This window comes from Carassius carassius, chromosome 26, assembly GCF_963082965.1.
Source record: "Carassius carassius chromosome 26, fCarCar2.1, whole genome shotgun sequence".
Lineage (NCBI taxonomy): Eukaryota > Metazoa > Chordata > Actinopteri > Cypriniformes > Cyprinidae > Carassius > Carassius carassius.
Window position 1 is genome coordinate 29,760,682 of NC_081780.1, and position 20,882 is coordinate 29,781,563.

Here is a 20,882-nt window from a genome sequence, read left to right on the forward strand (position 1 = left end):
GTTCAATGTATTGTCAGTGTATTGTACTTTATTGCAAGATCAGTATCGTGTATCAAACTCAATTGTGGGACAAGTGTATTGTTACATACCTGAAATAATCACATCATTATTATTATTATTATTATTATTATTAACAGACAGAATATGCACTCATTGAAAGTGCAGCAAGAATCTTGCTGTCACTCATAACGCTAATAGCTGGTCAGGAACAGGTTCAGGGTCAGAGCCAATCCCGGGGTCTGACTCTAAATCCACCTGGCAGTCAAAATCTGGGATTGAGGCAGCCCAGCATTCATCAAGAGATTACATATAATTTCCTAGATTATATTAATTGTGTTTGCATACAAATACAAGTTTTTTAAATCCTGAAAATATTGCATCTCCTTCTTTGAATACTTTCAACAGGTCCTTTCCTAGTATGTTTCGAAAAGAAAGAACCAGCGGCAAATGCTGATTTCCTACTCCAGTGACAAAAGCTGTTGTAGCCCCCACAAAGCATACTAGTCTGCAGTTTTACTTACTCCCACCCCCAACAGATAGGACCCCACAAGGATCTCAAGAACTTATAGTGTTTACCTAACCCTGCCATTAACAATTTATTTCTTTACCTGATAACAGCAACCATGTAGAGGTGAGCATTTTAAATTCAGTATTTATAAGCAGGAACAATGTATTTGATATTTGCATTAATTCAATTTTGTTTCTGTAGATTACAGCATCTCTGGCAGTTGAGTATCCTAAATTGGAGAACTTAATGGGTGGATGGCTTTTATACATGGCCTCAGGTCAGTAGTTATAATCTATTATCCCTTGTTTAACTATTTTATGACTTAATATAATCTTAATATATCTCCATTGTTTGTATAATTTTTGTTAGCCAGTATTAATGCTGCTATCTTGGTGCATGCATTAAGAAACATAGACAATGCACATTATTACAAATGTTATTAATTTATTTAAGGTGGAAGTGGCCAGAGGAAATTGACAGTGATCACGCCAGAATCAGAGGGATTCACAGCAAAGCTACTCAAGAGCTCATCTAATAATGGAAGGCATATGCTTTTCATTGTTCCACTTCAGGATGAAACCGATATTTCACCACTTCCGTTTGATGCCCCAGAGTTCAGCAAAATGCCAAAATCACAGTGCAAGACATGAAGGTGAAACTTTGCCATTACAAGCTCTGGCTTTGCATGTACAGTCCTGTAGCAAGCCAGACAGTGACCAAGTAAGTTTGAAATGTTCAAATGTTTAAACTGTTTTGAACTTACATTGTTTTTGTTATTATTATGATGGTTGCACTTTATTTTACAGTACGTGTACTAACATGTACTTATAGTGTACTTACAGTGTATTAATCTAAGAAAGCTCTGGTAATACAAGGTAACTACATGGGGTAGGGTTAGGTTTAGGGGTAGGTTCAGGGTTAGTACCTAGTTATTACATAGTTATTGTAATTACTATAATAAGTACATATTATGTACATGGGGAACAGGACTGTAAAATAAAGTGCTACCATTATGATTATAGAAGATATACGCTTTGATTTAATTTATTTGTTCATATTCTCTGTTTAGGAGGCAGAAAAAGAATCAAGTGATTGCTTGAAGACAAGTACACAGATTGTCTGTAAGTCTTAACGATCACTATAAAGATCTAAGCCTCAAGCATCGACGACAGATCGCTGTTTTTCAATGGAAATCTTATAAAGACTGTATTTGCCACATTTGTGTAAGCAGTACACATACAAACATGAACATTAGAAACGCTGTACATACCAGATCCATCGTAATAACGAGTCATAAACACATCCACAGCTGTAAATCCCGGTTTAGTTAGAAAGGTAAGGGTCCACTGAACGACATCTCATGAAGCACGTTTTATCCAACGAAGCAATAACGTTGTAATATGGATCATAATTCCTTTGTTTACATTTAATTTCTTCAGCGACAGAACTGTTTGTGTTCATTATGGAATAAATCACGGTCAGAAACTGCGTCTTTGTAGTAAAAACACGGCATGGTTTTGCAGCATACAGTGTCACAAACAGATTGATCGCCTTTTTCTTTGTTTCTTTTATTTTTCAACAGTTTTTATATATGTGAGAGTGTGTTTTATGTTGAATGTGAATGTATCTGCATGATTACCATCTGTTTGAGTGCAAATCAGCCCAAATCAGCTCGCTATTACTGTATGATCACGGCTATCAAAGTGAACGCGTCTATATGAATAGAGAGAGTGGATTATTTACTTCGGCACATTTGTGTTATTACCATCTGTATAAGTGGCCATAGGCACATCAGCACTTATTTGTATTGTAATTCATTGTAAATGATGCATTTCTAGCAATCTCATGATTTTCTGTAACTGGCAAACAAAGTTCAATCTTTTTTTATTTTTTTTATTATTCTTATTTTTCTTACTCAGATTATTCTTATTGTATTTTTTAGTGCTCAAATAAATCACTTATATGATGTGTAAGTTTCTGTCTAGTGTTTTATAATTGAAAAAAACTATGCAGTGGTATGTTAACTGACTAAATAGTTTGTAGAAGCCTTCAAATATATTTTCTTATATTTGGGGGGTGGGGGGTCTAGACATCAAAATGATGTTTGTAACACAGTGAAGTAGGAAACTGTTACATTTATAAGTAAGGTAGAGCACTTCAGCTGTGAGTCCCATAATGGGGGGTGCTGGCTAACAGGTTAAAAGTGTTAAAGCATCAACAAGGTACTTTCAACAAGAGACCACGAATAACCCCAATAGCGTGATTCTTTCCACGGCAATAACAGAAGGGTCAAATATCACTGTAGTAATTTCTGTATTATGTAACATCTGAAAAGAAAGCTGATAGCTCATTCAGTCAAACTGACGGATCAGCTTTATTTGTAGGGCAATCTTATGATTTAAAGTTATTTGTTTCAATCTTTCTGAATGGAAGTTGCAGAAGTGCTACCCATAATTCAAAACCCAGTCAGGAATAAGGTTGATACATTTTTTAAAATGAAGTTAATCTTATTTCAAACATTTTGTTTCATGTAAATACATCATTCATTCATTTAAAGGGTTAGTTCATCCAGATAGCAAAATTCTATAATTAATAACTTACCCTCATGTTGTTCCAAACCCGTAAGACCTCCGTTCATCTTCAGAACACAGTTTAAGATATTTTAGATTTAGTCCGAGAGCTCTCAGTCCCTCCATTGAAGCTGTGTGTACGGTCTACTGTCCATGTCCAGAAAGGTAAGAAAAACATCATCAAAGTAGTCCATGTGACATCAGAGGGTCAGAATAGCAAAAACGAGAGAGTTCAAAACAAAGCAGTCTGGATATCCGGTTCGCGAACGAATCATTCAGTTCACCAAATCGAACTGAATCGTTTTAAACGGTTCGCATCTCTAATACGCATTAATCCACAAATGACTTAAGCTGTTAACTTTTTTAATGTGGATGACACTCTCTCTGAGTTCAAACAAACCAATATCCCGGAGTAATGCATTTACTCAAACAGTACACTGACTGAACTGCTGTGAAGAGAGAACTGAAGATGAACACCGAGCCGAGCCAGATAACGAACAATAGACTGACTCGTTCTCTAAAGGAGAATTTATCAACATTAATCATGCTAATAATAACAATTTCCACTCAAAACCTTCTTTTTTTAAGTTGCTTCACATAAGAATAATCAGGATAGTTAACTGAAAAATTATATTCTTTCACCATTTACTCACTCTTATGTCGTTAAAAACCTGCATGACTGTCTGTCTTCTGTGGAATACAAAAAAATAATCTTGAAGTATGTCAGTAAATTCCCATTGATTTCCATTGACTTTTTGGTCCATAAATGGGAATCAGAACTTTTTTTTATTTATTAGTAACACATTTTTTATAGTCCACAGAAGAAAGTAAGTCATACAGTTTGGAAAGACATTAGGCTGAGTAATTGATGAATGATAATTTGTGGGTAAACTAACCCTTTAACATCATGCATGGCAGTTTTATTTAGACACCCAAATGAAAACTACAGCATGTGGAATTTCAGCTCAATACTGTTTAATGCTAGAATTAGCAGGGTTAACCAAAAAACTAAACACACACACTCATACAGTACACACATGTGAGTGTTCCTCTGCATTTAAACTTTACATTTCCACTTGATACACACAAACAAACACATATATACATACATATATGTATGCATTTCATATTTAGATTTTGCTGCAACTATTATTGTTTAGTTGATGATGTCCAATGGACTGCTTGAAGAAGGCCAAGGCTGTAGATGACAAGTTATTATTTGCAGCACCTAGGTACATGATCTATCGTGACAAATGCAGGTTATAAATGAGTTAAAAAGTTTGGTCAAGCTGACCTTGTGTTTACTTGTGTTTTAAAAGATTTTACCTTTCTGGAAAATCCATCAATACCACCAAAGATGACTATATTGTACCTAGATATTCAATAGACAAATGTTAGAATTAGGCATTTCTTTGAGACAACAAAATCACCTACATTGAAAAGTTTGAGACAGAAAGATATAAAGACAGACAGAAAGACACTCACTCACCGGATTAGTTTGGGGTTCGTATCAATGTGTACAAGTGCTTTTGGTACAGCAACAGAGTATTTGCGCCGCACAACACCCTAGCATGTTCAAATGGGGAAAGGATAGCCATGGTGTCAACAAGATGCATTGAGGCATTAAAGGGATGGTTCACTTTCAAATAAATTTTTGATAAGTTTTAGCTTACCTCAAGGGCATCCAAGATGTAGGTTTCTTTGTTTCCGCAGTATTTCCCATTTTTGATATTTTTAGGTCCAACCGTTCTTGTCTGTGTCTCATATAATGGAGGTCTATGGTCACCACCTCAAAGAGCATGCAAAGAGGAGTCAAAATTAAACAATTCCCCATCGTAAGTACACATTGATGACCTAAGACACGAAACGAGCGGTTTGTGTAAGAAAACGAACAGTATTTATATAGTTTTTACCTCTTGTACACAACCACATCCAACTTATCTAAGGGCGCGAGTGCTTCCTGATGTGATGTGTGCGCGTGCTCTGGCTTAGTCTGCGCAAGTTTGGATAGCGCTGGAAGTGTCTCTCGTGCATGAACGTCACTCATTGTTTACACTTACTGTCTATGGTTTACACAGATATTTCGGAAGTGTTACCTTTCACTGTGAAGATCTAAACATATTTAGACGTACAGGAAATTGCAATGGAAGATGATTTCAATATATCAACAGACAATGTTTTTTTTTATTTGAACCAGAATACACAGATCAAGTACTCAGGAGCGATCCGCTGCAGCAGCACGTCTTCAAGCCTCAGAGAGACAGAGATCTCTTCAAAATTGGTGGTGTTTTAGTAGCAAGTGTTGTGAGATGCCAACAGTAGTAGTAGTAGTAGTAGCAGCCCTTTATTGTCACTAGTCACAAGTACCAGCGAAATTAGCCATCAACCTGTCCATACATACACAACATACATACAATGGGGTAGACAGAACAGAAAGACAGGGAATTGAGGAAGAAATACAGCATAACATTGGGAAAGTGAGGACAAAAAAAACCAACACCCATACTATGTTCCTTTTGGGAGTACAGTATGGGAATATGAAAAAACCCCTCGGCAACAAAAGCACATACACCATAAACACACGACTTTGCAACTGGGGACGGAAATTGGGGGGGTCGAGGTAATCCAGTGCAGACAGCAGTCGTCCTACCCTGCAGCTAGAAAGCGCTGGTCACGGACCCGCTTGAGACAGCCTTGGTCAGGTCCTAGACAGAGTCAACAACAATCAGCAGGTGTCTTGTGGGAAACGCGTTGAGGAACGCAGAGCGTCTCGTTGCCATGCTTTCCAAGGGGAAAATTTGTTATCCAGCCAAGGCCAAGCTGGCAGTGGAGCCGAAAGAAGATAAGATACCAGTTGTTTTGGTCTAGTAGCCGCATTCCAATTTAACGGTCACTATGATTGTCTTTTTTGGTCTCCAAATTCTCCAATTTCCTTTCCAAAGCCGTGTAAAACACTGTGATGTTATCCATATTGCGGTTAATAGTCTCAGTCTCAATGCTGACCGCTCTGCCCACTGCTTCAATCATGACGGGTAGCATTGTGAGGCTTTGGACAGATGTTCCCGTCTCCTGAATTTTCCGATAACCCAGGGCAAAGCCTAATCCAATCAGCAGAAGACCTGTTATCATGGTTCCAAATAGGTAGATGTCTTCAATGTCCTCCACGGAATGAGCCGCCAGACACACGACCCGCCAATTCGCCCACGCGTACATCGTGTAGCCAGCTGCAAACGTTCCGGCAGGGCAGTCAGGTTCCCCCGAACCCAAGCTCCTTGTCGAGAAGATGGTGTCAATTGCATTGAGATACCAATTTATCAAATCCATGTTTCAGTTTAGGAAAGCAGTGCAGAGAGAGTCTCTCAAAGTAGACATGACAAGAGACAGGCGAAGCAGGCAAGGCAGGGGAGGAGAAGAAAGAAATGCGACTGCCTCCATTGAGAGCTAAAGCAAAGTGGAGAGCATATGTTGTCATGAATGGAACAACTACAAGATGACGATGAGGACATTGACAGTATCGCATCACACACCTGCCTGACTGAAGATCCTGAGTTTTCTCCGCTGTTGAGACGCAGCATTTTGCACGTTGTGTTTAGTTTGCCACGTATAAACTGGAGGCGACGTCCAATGCCAGAGGGACCCAATGGCACGCTGTCAATATAGTGAGTAATGTGTTGTATTTTATTATAATCGCAACGATTATAGGGTGCATTATAAACAAATTAATTAATTACAATTACTGCATTATATTTCAGACAGTGCAGATTGGTGGCATATCATGTGGTAAACAGTAAACAATGAGTGATGTTCATGCACGAGAGATCACTTCCGGTGCTTGCACAAGCTAAGCTCCAAACAAGCTTCAAACTCCTCTTAACAAGCCGATAACCTGCATGTGGCATGCTTTCTTTGATTTCACCAACAATGTTATCAAGTTCTGAGTCTGATGAAGTACTGTATAGACTTCTAACTGTGATGTTTAAATCTGCCATTCATCTGTACACTGTCCGCCTAGACACTCCAAGACTGGCAATGCATGACACAGGGAGACCTTGATGGAGTAGATGCAGCAGGTAATCTTGCGACAGATCAAAGCGTGGATGTCCAGCTGCTCCATGAGTGACATGAATTAACACTTCCAAGACATGATCTGATTTTTCCTGAGTTACTAATCTGTACAGTTCTGCAAGACCATCCATAATACTCTCAGCAAGAGAAATCTGATCAGAAAATGCACTGAACAACACCATGTCCTGTGTGCATATGAACTGTAAATAGTCTAGGTCCAGAGGTTGCCGACTGAAAATATTCTGAAGTCGAGATTGAAGACGCTCCATCATTACTCGAACCACCTGGGAGGTCAATAGACAGACACAGATAGTGTTTACAATTTGAACAGCAATATGCTAAGCATTAATATAAACGTTGGTTATACAATGTTTATACAAAATGTAATCTGTAATAGCCTACAAGACTAGTGTTCTAGAAAGGGTGGTACAGTGGTACTTAATACCCATTAAGAACATGAAATGGAATAGCCTTAGGAAAAAAATAACAGGATAAAAATATTTCACTTTGGTCCACTGACAACCCTTTTTTGTCTACTTTTTTAAAGGCTGTCAGCCCACTTGTTTGTTTAATTATTTAGTTGGAATTCAGTCAGCTTAAACTTTAATGTAATAAAATAATTATTGAACGAAACAAAAATTGTGACGTATGCAGTGCCCAAATTATTCTTTTGGACAGAAAAATTAAACCCTTCTTTCAATTAAATGAAATTTTCTCAATTATTTATGGAGAACGAAGAAAATGGATTCGTTCAGTGTAGACATGATCACTAGTCATTTCGCACAAGTCCAATGTAGAAAAAAATGTAAAAAGCAACGTATAATAGCAAATCATTCATCTTGTAGCTATAGCTATCTAGATTCCACTATCCTAGACAAAATGGAGTGCTACTAAGGGCTATTCTGTCTAGATATGTAATAAACATTTTGCAAAGAGAACCTCAAAAGGTTAGTTATAGATATTGTAAGACAGAAACTCACCTGTTCATTGCTCATTTTGCTGTAGTAGGCTGTAGGCAAAGTTAAGCATGCGTTTCAGTGACTAGCTAAATTAATCCCCTAGCTTAGCGCCATCTACTGTTTTGGAAGAGGAATTTACTCAACTGCATTTGTGAGAAAAATCTGCCTGGACGCATGTGAGAAAATCGAGCTGAGAGATCTCATAAAAAGCCAACTGTCTCACAATCGTAACAGACAGGTATGCATTTGTATGCACTAGATTTGGTATTTGTTCGAAAGTTACAGGCAATTTGTTGGATGGTTTGTATTTATTTGTGAAATATAATTTAGGCTCATTTATATTTGTAAAACACAATATTACTCAACTGCGTTTTCGCTCAAATTGACCTTTGTATTTTAACATTGCTTTCTGTTTGTTTGCAAATCGAGTTTTCCTTTGCAAAGCAGATCGAGTTTGTTTGCAAAATACTGGATTTGTTTGTTAAATTATGGCACATAATTTGCTCTATAGTAATCTTCCTGATGTATCCCAATTCCTTAGTATATCCAAAACCTCAGAGCAACTTGATGTAACAGAAACTGTGGATTCTCATTTCTAGCATTTAAATACAGTTTCTCCTTTACGCTTAAGGAAGGTTAAGGAAAACCGTTTGACACCATGGTATAATGAGCATACTCGCACCCTAAAGAGAGCAGCCCGTAAAATGGAGCGCAGCTGGAGGACAACAAAACTAGAGGTATTTCGTATTGCTTGGTGGGAAAGTAACCTATCCTACAGAAAAGCATTAAAAACTGCTAGATCCGATTACTTTTCATCTCTTTTGAAACGAACATAACCCCAGGTATTTATTCAATACAGTGGCTAAATTAATGAAAAATAAAGCCTCAACAAGTGTTGACATTTCCCAACATCACAGCAGTAATGACTTTATGAACTACTTTACTTCTAAAATCGATACTATTAGAGATAAAACTGCTACCATTCAGCCGTCAGCTACAGTATCAAATCAGACAGTGCACTATAGATCCCCTGAGGAACAGTTCCACTCATTCTCTACTATAGGAGAGGAAGAATTGTATAAACTTGTTAAATCATCTAAACCAACAACATGTATGTTAGACCCTATACCATCTAAGCTCCTAAAAGAGGTGCTTCCAGAAGTCATAGATCCTCTTCTGACTATTATTAATTCCTCATTGTCATTAGGACATGTCCCCAAAACCTTCAAACTGGCTGTTATTAAGCCTCTCATCAAAAAACCACAACTTGACCCCAAAGAACTAGTTAATTATAGACCAATCTCGAATCTCCCTTTTCTGTCCAAGATACTAGAAAAGGTGGTATCCTCACAATTATATTCCTTCTTAGAGAAAAATGGTATCTGTGAGGATTTCCAGTCAGGATTTAGACCGTATCATAGTACTGAGACTGCTCTCCTTAGAGTTACAAATGATCTGCTCTTATCATCTGATCGTGGTTGTGTTCGACACTATTGACCACATCATTCTTTTGCATGGAATAGAAAACTTTGTTGGCATTAATGGAAGTGCATTAGTATGGTTTAAATCGTACTTATATGACTGCCATCAATTCGTAGCAGTGAATGAAGATGTATCATATCGTTCAGTATGGAGTACCTCAAGGCTGTCTTGTTTTTATGCTTTCTAAGATTCAAGATTCATTTTATTTGTCACGAACAAGTTATATTCAATTCAAGTTTATTTGTATAGCACTTTTTACAGTACAAATCATTACAAACCAACTTTACAGAAAATTACGTTTCTACAATATTTAGTAGTAGCTTATAAGTGGTGACTGTCAGTTTGTGCATGTATGACAGGATTTTTCAGAAAAATTAATACAAGACATAGTCAGCCAGACGATGAACATTATTATTATATGATGCAGTCACACTAGTAGCAATATTTGTTGTTGATTCAGGGTTCGCATCATCTGTGGTCCTCTAAGGGTCAGCATCATCTCTTCTCAGGTGTTCTGAATCCAGACTGGAGCTGGCAAAACATAGAAACAAATAGAGACATCATTAGCATAGCTGCTGTTCCAACAAAGTAATATTAATTAGTTTAACCCAAGCTAAAGAGTAAGAATGCGCATTTGATCAGATACAACTGCAGTCCCAATTTAAGATACATTATTCGAATTCTTGGCAAAAGAGATGCCTTTTTAATCTAGATTTAAACAGAGAGAGTGTGTCTGAACCCCGAACATTATCAGGAAGGCTATTCCAGAGTTTGGGAGCCAAATGTGAAAAAGCTCTACCTCCTTTAGTGGACTTTGCTATCCTAGGAACTACCAAAAGTCCAGCGTTTTGTGACTTTAGGGTGCGTGATGGGTTGTAGCGTGGTAGAAGGCTAGTTAGGTACGCAGGAGCTACACCATTTAGGGCCTTATAGGTAAGTAATGATTATTTGTAACTGATACTGACCTTAATAGGTAGCCAGTGCAGAGACTGTAAAATTGGGGTAATATGATCATATTTTCTTGACCTGGTAAGGACTCTAGCTGCTGCATATTGGACTACATGTAGCTTGTTTATTGACGAAGCAGGACAACCACCTAGAAGTGCATTACAATAGTCCAGTCTAGAGGTCATGAATGCATGAACTAGCTTTTCTGCATCAGTAACAGATAACATGTTTCGTAGCTTGGCAATGTTTCTAAGATGGAAGAATGAAGTTTTTGTAACTTGGGAAATATGATTTTCAAAAGACAAGTTGCTGTCTAATATAACATGCAGATTTTTGACTAGAGGAAGTAACAGTACATCCGTCTAGTTGCAGATTGTAATCTACAAGATTCTGTGTACTGTTTTTCGGTCCAATAATAATATCTCTGTCTTATCTGAATTTAATAGGAGAAAATTATTGTTGGTCATCCAGTGTTTTACATTTTTAACACACTCTGTTAGCTTAGATAATTTAGAAGTTGAATCTGGTCTCGTTGAGATATATAGCTGAGTATCATCAGCATAACAGTGGAAACTAATCCCTTATTTTTTAATAATATTACCAAGGTGCAACATGTATATTGAAAATAGAAGGAGACCTAGGACCGATCCTTGTGGCACTCCATATTTTACTGGTGATAAATGAGATGACTCCCCATTTAAATAAACAAAATGGTAGCGATCGGACAGGTAGGATCTAAACCATCTTAGTGCCTGCCCTTGAATACCTGTATAGTTTTGTAATCTATCTATGATTATGTCATGATCTATGGTGTCAAACGCAGCACTAAGATCAAGTAAAACTAGCAATGAGATCCAGTCTAGATCTGATGCAAGAAGCAAGTCATTTGTAATTTTAACAAGTGCAGTTTCCGTGCTATGGTGGGGCCTGAAACCTGACTGAAATTCTTCATACAGATCATTTTTTTTGCAGGAAGGAGATCAATTGAGCAGACACAACTTTTTCTAATATTTTAGACATAAATGGAAGATTTGAAATAGGCCTATAATTTGCCAGTTCATTAGGATCTAGTGTTGGTTTCTTAATAAGAGGCTTGAACCACCAGCTTGAATGGTTTTGGGACGTTACCTAAAGATAACGACGAGTTAATGATATTGAGAAGCGAGTCTTAAGCCTGGAACACACCAAGCCGTCGGTCGGCCGTCGGGCAGTTTTTGTGCGTCGGCTGACTAAGTTTCCTCAGTGTGTTCCGCACCGTCGGGTGAAATTGGTCCTCGTCGGCTTTTCTTCTGCCGATTCGACATGTTGAATCGGCGTCGGTGAAAGAGGGAACTCTGATTGGCTGTTCAGCTTAGTGAAAGAGTCAGTGGAAGAGAATAATAGCAAAACAGCAAGCAAAGTCAAAACGGTACAGATAGAGGCTGTTCTAATGATATGTCATCTTACCTGATTGTTCCTTGGCGAATATTTCAATATTAACTCGAGAGGAGTGGAATAAAGAAAGTGTATAGCAGGATTAATATTCAAAACAGTAAGCACGTGCTGCTTTGTTTACAGTTTGTATAACTTCGTCAGTTTCCCTTTTTGAATGACGAATATAGACGAATATATCTGCAGAAATAGACAGTTGTCTCATTTACACACAGGCGCAGAACGCGCATTCTACCTAACAGTCAGCAGTAGTTCTCTCTTGTGTTCAAGTGCAGTTTTTTACCCCGACGCGAGGCGACAACACAGTTGGCTTTCATCAGCGATAGTTTGTCGGCATCGGCTTGGTGTGTTCCAGGCTTTAGGCTACAGGTAACAACTCTTTTAGTAATTTAGTGGGTACAGGATCTAATAAACATGTTGGTTTAGATACAGTGATAAGTTTATTTAGGTCTTCCTGTCCTATAGTTATAAAGCACTGCAGTTTATCTTTGGGTGCGATGGATGAAACTGAAGTGTTAGACACTGTAGAATCTACATTCACTATTGTATTTCTAATGTTATCTATTTTATCAGTGAAGAAATTCATAAAGTCATTACTATTAAACGTTGATGGAATATTTGAATCAGGTGGCGTCTGGTTATTTGTTAATTTAGCCAGTGTGCTAAATTAAAACCTTGGATTGTTTTGGGGTTTTTTATGAGTTTGTGGATATGCTCTGCCCTAGCAGTTTTTAGAGCCTGTCTATAGCTGGATATACTGTTTTTCCATGCAATTCTAAAAACTTCCAAGTTAGTTTTTCTCCATTTGCATTCAAGACTACGAGTTTCTTTCTTGAGAGAGTGAGTATTACTGTTATACCATGGCACAGTACGTTTTTCTCTAACCTTTTTCAATTTGATGGGGGCAACAGCTTCTAATGTATTAGAGAAAATAGTGCCCATGTTGTCAGTCATTTCGTCTAATTCATGTGTATTTCTGGGTACAAATAGCAGTTGAGATAGATTCGTAAATAACGTGCCTGATCTGTCTTTGGTGGCTGGAACAATAGTTCTGCCCAGACGGTAACGCTTAGCCATATAGTTAATATCGGTGATACGCAGCATGCACGATACAAGGAAATGGTCTGTAATATCATCACTTTGAGGTACGATATCTATAGCAGTAAGATCGATTCCATGCGATATAATTAGATCTAGTGTATGATTAAAACGATGAGTGATACCGGTGACATTTCGCTTGACTCCAAAAGAGTTTATTAAGTCAGTAAACGCAAGTCCTAATGTATCATTTGTATTATCAACATGAATATTAAAATCTCCCATGATTAGTGCTTTATCAACTGTAACCAGAAGGTCTGAGAGGAAATCTGCAAATTCTTTTAGGAATTCTGTATACGGCCCTGGTGGTCTATACACAGTAGCCAGAGCAAGAGATACATTAGATTTATTTTGCATGTCTGACAGTGTAACATTAAGCAGAAGTATTTCAAAAGAGTTAAACCTGTATCCTGTTTTCTGGGTAACATTGAGAATATCACTATATATTGTTGACCAGTCTGACGGGGCTCATGCTTATAACAGTAGTTTGGTGGAGTAGACTCATTTAGACCAAAATAATCATTTGGTTTTAGCCAGGTTTCAGTCAAGCAGAGTACATCAAAACTATTATCTGTGATCATTTAATTTACAATAACTGCTTTGGGTGTGAGTGATCTAATATTTATGAGCCCAAACTTTAAAATTTGTTTTTGTTCATTTACTTTACATGTTTCTGGTTTAATCACGATAAGATTTTTTCTAGATCCTACATTAAATTTATATTTTGACCTCACTATTCGGGGAACAGACACAGTCTTAATAGATTGGACAGCGCAAGTACTTTTATCATTTAAGCGGGTGGAACAAAACTCATCATAATAGTTATTAGAGAATTGTCTTACTAGTCACATGGAGCGAAGTGTCCTGGAGATGTTGTCAGAGAGCAGCTCCGCTCCGACTCTGCTGGGGTGCAGGACATCAGCACGAAACAGCCTAGGACGCTCCCAGAAAAGATTCCAGTTATTAACAAATAGCAGTTTCTGTTCTTTACATCATGACAACAACCATTCATTTAAAGCAACAAGTCTACTGAACCTTTCGTGTCCTCGTCAATACGTGGGCAGTGGTCCTGACACGACGATCGTCGCCGCGGGCGTCGTGCTGCAAACCGTCTCGATCAGGCTGCTGAAGTCCCTCTTCAGCGTCTCCGTCTGCCGCAGCGTGGTGTCGTTAACCCCGACACCACGCTGAAGTACGACCGTTCGGGGGCTCTCGTTGGCCTTCAGGATTGCGGGTATCTGCGCAGAAACATCGAGAACACGAGCACCAGGGAAACAATCAGTGTGCACTTTACCTTCGGCTAACGTAGCACAGACGTGTCGGACGATGGAGTCTCCGATGGTTACAGTGTCGTGTCCCATCTCGCGGAGGGGAGTGAAGCGGTTCTGGGTGGAGATCTCGAAGACCGGAGGGGGGGAGAAGTCATCGCACGGGGCCTTGCTCGCGTCTTCCGCTGTGGATGCACCCAGGGTCCGTGGTGTCCCGGCGCCGGAGTGAAGGACATCTGGGAAGATCGTGTCCTGGGTGCACCGGGCCTGTGCAGAGAAACACACGGAGTAGACGTGGTGGGACTGTTAGCGGCACACTGTATACTTACCCCGGACTTGTGAGCGTCAGCCCGGGAGGATTCTCCACTCTCTCAGCTGGGCCTGCCTCACCTCCAGGTCGCGAATCTGCTTCCCCACAGCCTCGAGCTCGAGCTGCACTGAATGCAGCTTGAACGTGTCCTCACCTGCAATCAAAGGTAGACATTCATCTGCCATTAAAGCAAGTAACAGTAAGTAAAGCAATGGTAATGTGTGTGAATAGATTATTAGCAATGCAAGCGCTGTTAGCAACAACCACGCTGCTGATGCTAACGGGCTATAAGCTAATAGCGGACCCGGGAGATCAAAATAAAACTAGTGATAACGAGGCGCTCTGGGTAGCGTTTCCCAAAACCATAGTTGTTAATTAAGTTAGCAACTTTGTTGGTTGCAATACAATTTCCCATTGCCAACCAACTAAGTTGCTAACACTAAGTTGCTAACAGGTTAGCAACTATGCTTTTGGGAAACGCACCCCTGATTGTTTTTGTTGTAGAATACGATAGAGGATATATTCACACGTTATAGAAACGGAAACGATGGTGTATAAAATTGATTTTAAGATAAATTTTTTTATAAAAGAATATAGTGACGGAGCTCAAATGCAGTACAGAAGCCAACAACAAACAGGAAGTCTGTTGAAAACTTGAATTATATGACATACAAAAAGCAGTGAAATACTCTTTTTAGACTGTGCAAAAAAATTTATAATTATTAAAAATAATAATTAATAAATTAATAATTAAATAATAATTAAATAAAAATGTTATACAAATAATGAAATATCCCCAAGAAAATAAGGAGAAAAAAATGAAATACAAATAATGATATATACGAAAAAAAATTAATAAATAAATAAATTATTAATAAATAATAAAATAAAAAGAAAATTAAATACAGATATGAAATATACACAATATATTAAACTACTACACAGGTGCTGTGTTGAGATGCTACAAGAACTGCTATACAGATGATGTGCAGAGATGTAAACAATGAGCAGATGAGTTGCATAGTTAAGCTGGGCATACATCCCTCAGAACCCGGATGTTTGTGGCTGTTTCAGAATAAACATGCTTTCCCGGGATAAACGCACTGCTTTGATTATATCTGTTTTTGCTTATGCACCTTAAAAGCTTCAAGTGTAATTTAATCCATACACCGTCCATAAATCTACAGTTGTCCTCCAAGTTTAGAGCACAAAACAGTGACCCTAAACTACCCTACCTACTGCTGAGTAGGGCTGTGACGGTGGCTGATTTTTACCACCGCGGTAGTCATGGACCAACAACCGCCGGTGGCGCGGTGTTTGAAAAAAAAAAAGAATATATATATATATATATATATATATATATATATATATATATATATATATATAAATGTATAAATATATTGGTGTCAGAATTTGCTCGTTAACGAATGCGATAATATTTTTCCAGTTTAACGTATTCAAATCACTCACAACTGCTGCTTCTGTCACTTTTTCTCAAGACAAGAAATAAATTTATTCAGTCACAGAATGACTAAACAGGAGACGTTTCAGACACGCGCTCCACTTCACTTTATTATCAGGTACAAGTTAAGCGAGCGCGGACGGTCCTGTGCTCAAAGGCGGCGCATAAACTATGTGCAAGCAGTGTCGTGGTCAGTTAATTCATGGAATTACCAAAAAAGGTGATTAAAGCTGACTTAAACTGTGCATGCATGTAATATATTTTATATATATTATATACAGGATATATTTATATGTATGCACGTCTAGAAATCAGCCCATCTCACTCATCTAACACATCCTATTTTAACTCGTCAGTTAGTGTTTATTTGAGCACTTCTGTCAGTGAACGCCGCCTGCAAAACACTAAAATAAATATCAAAGAAATAATTCAGTTAAACAAGAAAGTAGCCTAAATAAGAAAAGTTAAATACCCCCTATCTATAGCGACGCAGCGCGACAAAATACTCATTATAATCAGTGATGCTACACTGGATGCAGCACAACACGATATGATAAATCCCCGTCCGGTCTGTGATGTAGGCTACTGACACAGAGTTCATATGTCCGGTATAGATACTAGACAGACTAAACCTGTCGTAACGCGGTTGTGTTGCGTCCGGTTTACTTTTCCGCCACCAAGCAAGTTCAATAACTTAGGCCGGCGACACACTGGATGCGTGGCGCAAGCGTCTCAGCTGCGTGGCGTGTCCGTTTTTAATTCGGCTCTCATGTTAACAGGTTAGAGCTTGTGCATGCTAGAAATAGAACCGACGCCTATCTTTCACGGGACACGCGCGCGTGTTGGAAGCGTTTCCAGGCAAAATATAATAGGAAAATATGTTTAAATGTCATTTTGTACACAAATACATATTAATTCATGACATTTTGATGTTTGAAAGTCTATAGGTTGACATAAATTCAGATATAAATGTAATTAAAAAAATAAATAAATAATTATCGATTTTCAAATATTGCACCTGTCAAACATAGTATATTTTGCCGTCAAAACTGTTGACGGTGTCCTTTATCAGTAGGCGTAGTTGTAAGTGTGTAAAAAAAAGTTGATATTGTTGTCATGAAGACAAGATCCAGGTCTGTCGGCGGCCTCCCTCTATGTGACACACAGCAGCAGCAGCGCGCCGCGTCAGGCACGCTTCTGGTGTGTAAAGACACAGAAAACGCCACGCTCCTGGGACGCAGCAGACATGCCACGCTCACGCCACGCAGCCAGTGTGTCACCGGCCTAACTCTTCATCTGAACGAGCTCTCTTTGAAATAGGAATCGTTGCCATATTTCTTGTTACCATCGTTTATTCATCGCTGTCTCGTTTGTATTTGGCCAGTTTGGAGAAAGCCTCACCAAACCTGACCAGCCAGCGTTTGCGATCACGAGAACTTGTGCAAACGCCGATGGGTGACATGAATGCAGATGACTCCAGATCGGTGATGCGGTATTTGCTTTCCCAACAAGATCCATCGCCCAACACTAAATTAATTTGCTGAATGCATAAACTGTATTTTCCTGTGCTCAAATGTGCATATCTAAAGGAATGTTTGAGGTAATTTGTTAATTACCATAGACATAGAATTTGCAACTATTACAGTTATTACACTTATATACAAAACTTTGTATTATGCTTGCTATAGAGTTTGTGACGTCGCGTGCACTACCGCCGGTGGCAGTAGACAACCGCGGTAGCAACCGACCACCGCGGTGACGCGGTTGTTACGGCAACCGTCACAGCCCTACTGCTGAGCAAGTAGTGTTTCAGTCAAGTGGCTCAAATAGGCTGTATTATGCTGCAACACCTGATGTATTGCCTATAACATCACTTAAAGTATATTGCTATAGGCTATGAAACTAGATTAGAATTATATCTTTGTCTCCAAATCCTGTTTCCGTTTGAACCCTATTTCACTGATTATTTTGTCAGCTTATGATATCCCTGTGCCATTTTCCTGACTAGTTATCATGTTATTTAATGTAGGTGGATGATATGAAGGGTTTTCGAGAACTTCTAAGGGTTTCTGTGGAGGACTTCAATTTCCTCTTGGAGAAGGCGGGTCCACACATCACAAAGAAGGAAACCCACCTAAGAAAGGCCATTAGCCCCAAAGACAGGCTTTCTGTCACACTACGTTTTTGGCAACAGGTGAGTGTGCACACAAATCTAATCACAATTTAAAACCCCTTTCTCTGTATCCCTCTCTATTCAACCAGGAATTATGACGTTATGCATCTTCCATTCTCACCCATCTATCTTTCTGTCTGTCTGTCGATTTATCCGTCTATCGGTCTGTCTATCTATCTATTTTATCTATCTCAGGTGAAACCTTCAACTCGTTAAGTTTTTAGTATTGAATTGGAAGCACAACACTGAGCAGGATTGTTATGGAGACCTGTGCAGCCCTAACTTCTGTACTACGTGACGAATACTTAAAGGTAAATGAGTGTAATGGTCATATGTATAATTGTACACCTTTGTTTGGAATAGTCACATTACCCATGTCCACTCTGGAAGCAGAAAGCAGTTTTATGAAATAATTATGCTGTTTTTTTTTATTGCACATCTTTTAAATGTAACACTTTGACTAAGTTTTTGTTAACATTAGTTATGTGAGTAAATGTAAATGTGAGTAAAAATGACTCCATAATTATGTGGTTGTCTGAATCCTTGATGTTTTATTTATTCTGCCTTCAGCCTTGACATAACTGTTAATAAGCATGGGTTATTTGTATATGTACAATTGTATATTGTATTTGTACATGGGTTATGGTGGTTAAAAAATGTCTCAATTCAGACAGGAAAATTAAACCATTTTGAGCTGTATGGGGATCCTAATGATTGAATAAAAATAGTGATTATTCAACTTGACTTGGTTGATCACCTTGTCTCCATCTCACTTGTTTCACACACCAACAACTGAGTCAGAGTGGAAGGCCATTTCCAAAGATTTTGCTGACAAGTGGAACTTTCCACACTGCTTAGGGGCTGTGGATGGCAAACACATCTTCATTCAACCCCCTGCCAAGACTGGAAGTTTGTTTTACAACTACAAGTCCAGGTTTTCCATCATACTTATGGCAGTAGTTGATGCCCAATACAGGTTTGTGTATGCAAGTGCAGGAACCCAGGGCAGAGTGTGTGATGCTGGTGTGTTTGCCCAGTGTGACCTGAGAGTTGCTATGGATGGTGACCTACTGCATGTCCCCCCTGATTATACCCTTCCCAACACTGATGTCATGATTCCCTACATGTTCATCAGTGATGAGGCCTATCCACTGAAAACCAATCTCATGACGCCCTACCGTTTTCGAAACCTGAGCACAAATCAAAGGATTTACAATTACTGTCTTTCCAGGGCACGTCGTGTTGTTGAAAACGCCCAAATCGCAAACAACCATTTGCCTGAAACCAGATAAAGTTGTGACCATTCTCTTTGTATGTCTTTGCCTGCACAACTTTTTAGCAACCAGAGATCTGATGCCTATGTACCACCTGCCTATGTGGATTAGGAGGATGCCAACCATCAGCTTATTGAAGGGGCATGGAGGAGATAGGGATCGCTACAGTCTGCATCAACGGGAAGAGCAAGAAATCCCTCTGTGGGAGCCAAGAAGTAATGAAACACACTTTGCCAATACTTTGTTTCACCTGCAGGGAGTGTTTCATGGCAAGAGGATATGGTGTAGTAATTGTATTTGTTATTACAATATATAATTAGTTTGCAGTAAAAGAAAACTGTGTAACCAAGGTGGATGATGGACATGGTTTTGGAAAAAAAAATTTAATATATACTTCTTTTGAAATTACATAAATAGTCTTAACAACATTATTTTTAACTGCAAAGATAATAAACAGCAAATGTTAGTCAAATGACTAATTCCCTGAAATCAAAACCAAACAATTGCATTAAAAATATATATATTCAAAAATATTCTTTTATTTTATATTTTTGCAAACACAAATGTTTTCTTAAGGCACAAGTGCATTACAACCCTTCAACCTTTACTACATTAGAGATTACAAATTCTCCCAAAGTTTGATGGAAACCTCCAAATAAAGTACAAAAATATGTGAACAAAAGTTTTGGTGAAGGTGCAATTGTCATGGATATAGAGAGAGGACCCAAGAGCAAAAGGCGATTTAACAGTCTTTAATGAAGATTCACAGTATTCAAAAGGAAACACAGGTAGCCGTTGAGGCGGAATGATCCAACACAAAGTCTCTGGGGTATAACTCCAACTGATAATAGTCTCAGCCCCACAGGAACAGAAGGTCCTTTACAGAGAAGTAACAGAAAACTGCGGACTGGACCGGCCACGGGAGATCCCGGGAGGCAGAGAGAGAGAGTGGCAGGGTGTGTTCAGAGCACGGATACACCAACCGTGGACCACTTACGTTACTGGAGGATGAACAGAGGCGAGGTGATAAGGCAGTAAATCAGGTTGACTCTTCAGACAGGACACGATACGACGGGACTACACAGAGGTAAGGAGAAAGGTTATGGGTAACAACATCAGGCAATAATCTGACAAAGAGCAGAGGAAAGGAAAGCCTTGAAATAGAGAGTCTAATCAGAGAAGGTAGGAAACAGGTGTGGAGAGAGCGCGGAGATGAGATGATAGAGAACAGCTGAAGGTGAGTGGGATAATGAGCTAGAATGCGAGAGCGTGAAATGAAAGGCTAATGAGCAAGAGCGGGTGAGAGCGAAAGCAAGAGAGAGAGAGAATACCAG

General features: G+C 38.8%; 1 protein-coding gene and 1 long non-coding RNA gene across 2 annotated transcripts in view; one reads left to right on the forward strand and one right to left on the reverse strand.

The window, feature by feature from the left end:
• The window catches only part of LOC132106138 (membrane-spanning 4-domains subfamily A member 4A-like), a 144,090-nt gene that overhangs the window by 66,948 nt on the left and 56,260 nt on the right, over positions 1 to 20,882 (forward strand). The gene's annotated exons all lie outside the window — the stretch shown is intronic.
• On the reverse strand, positions 4,254 to 4,699 carry LOC132106196 (uncharacterized). The gene is made up of 3 exons (XR_009424067.1): positions 4,568 to 4,699; positions 4,405 to 4,450; positions 4,254 to 4,319 (listed from the first exon to the last, which is right to left on the reverse strand). It is a non-coding gene; the product is annotated as an uncharacterized LOC132106196 (long non-coding RNA).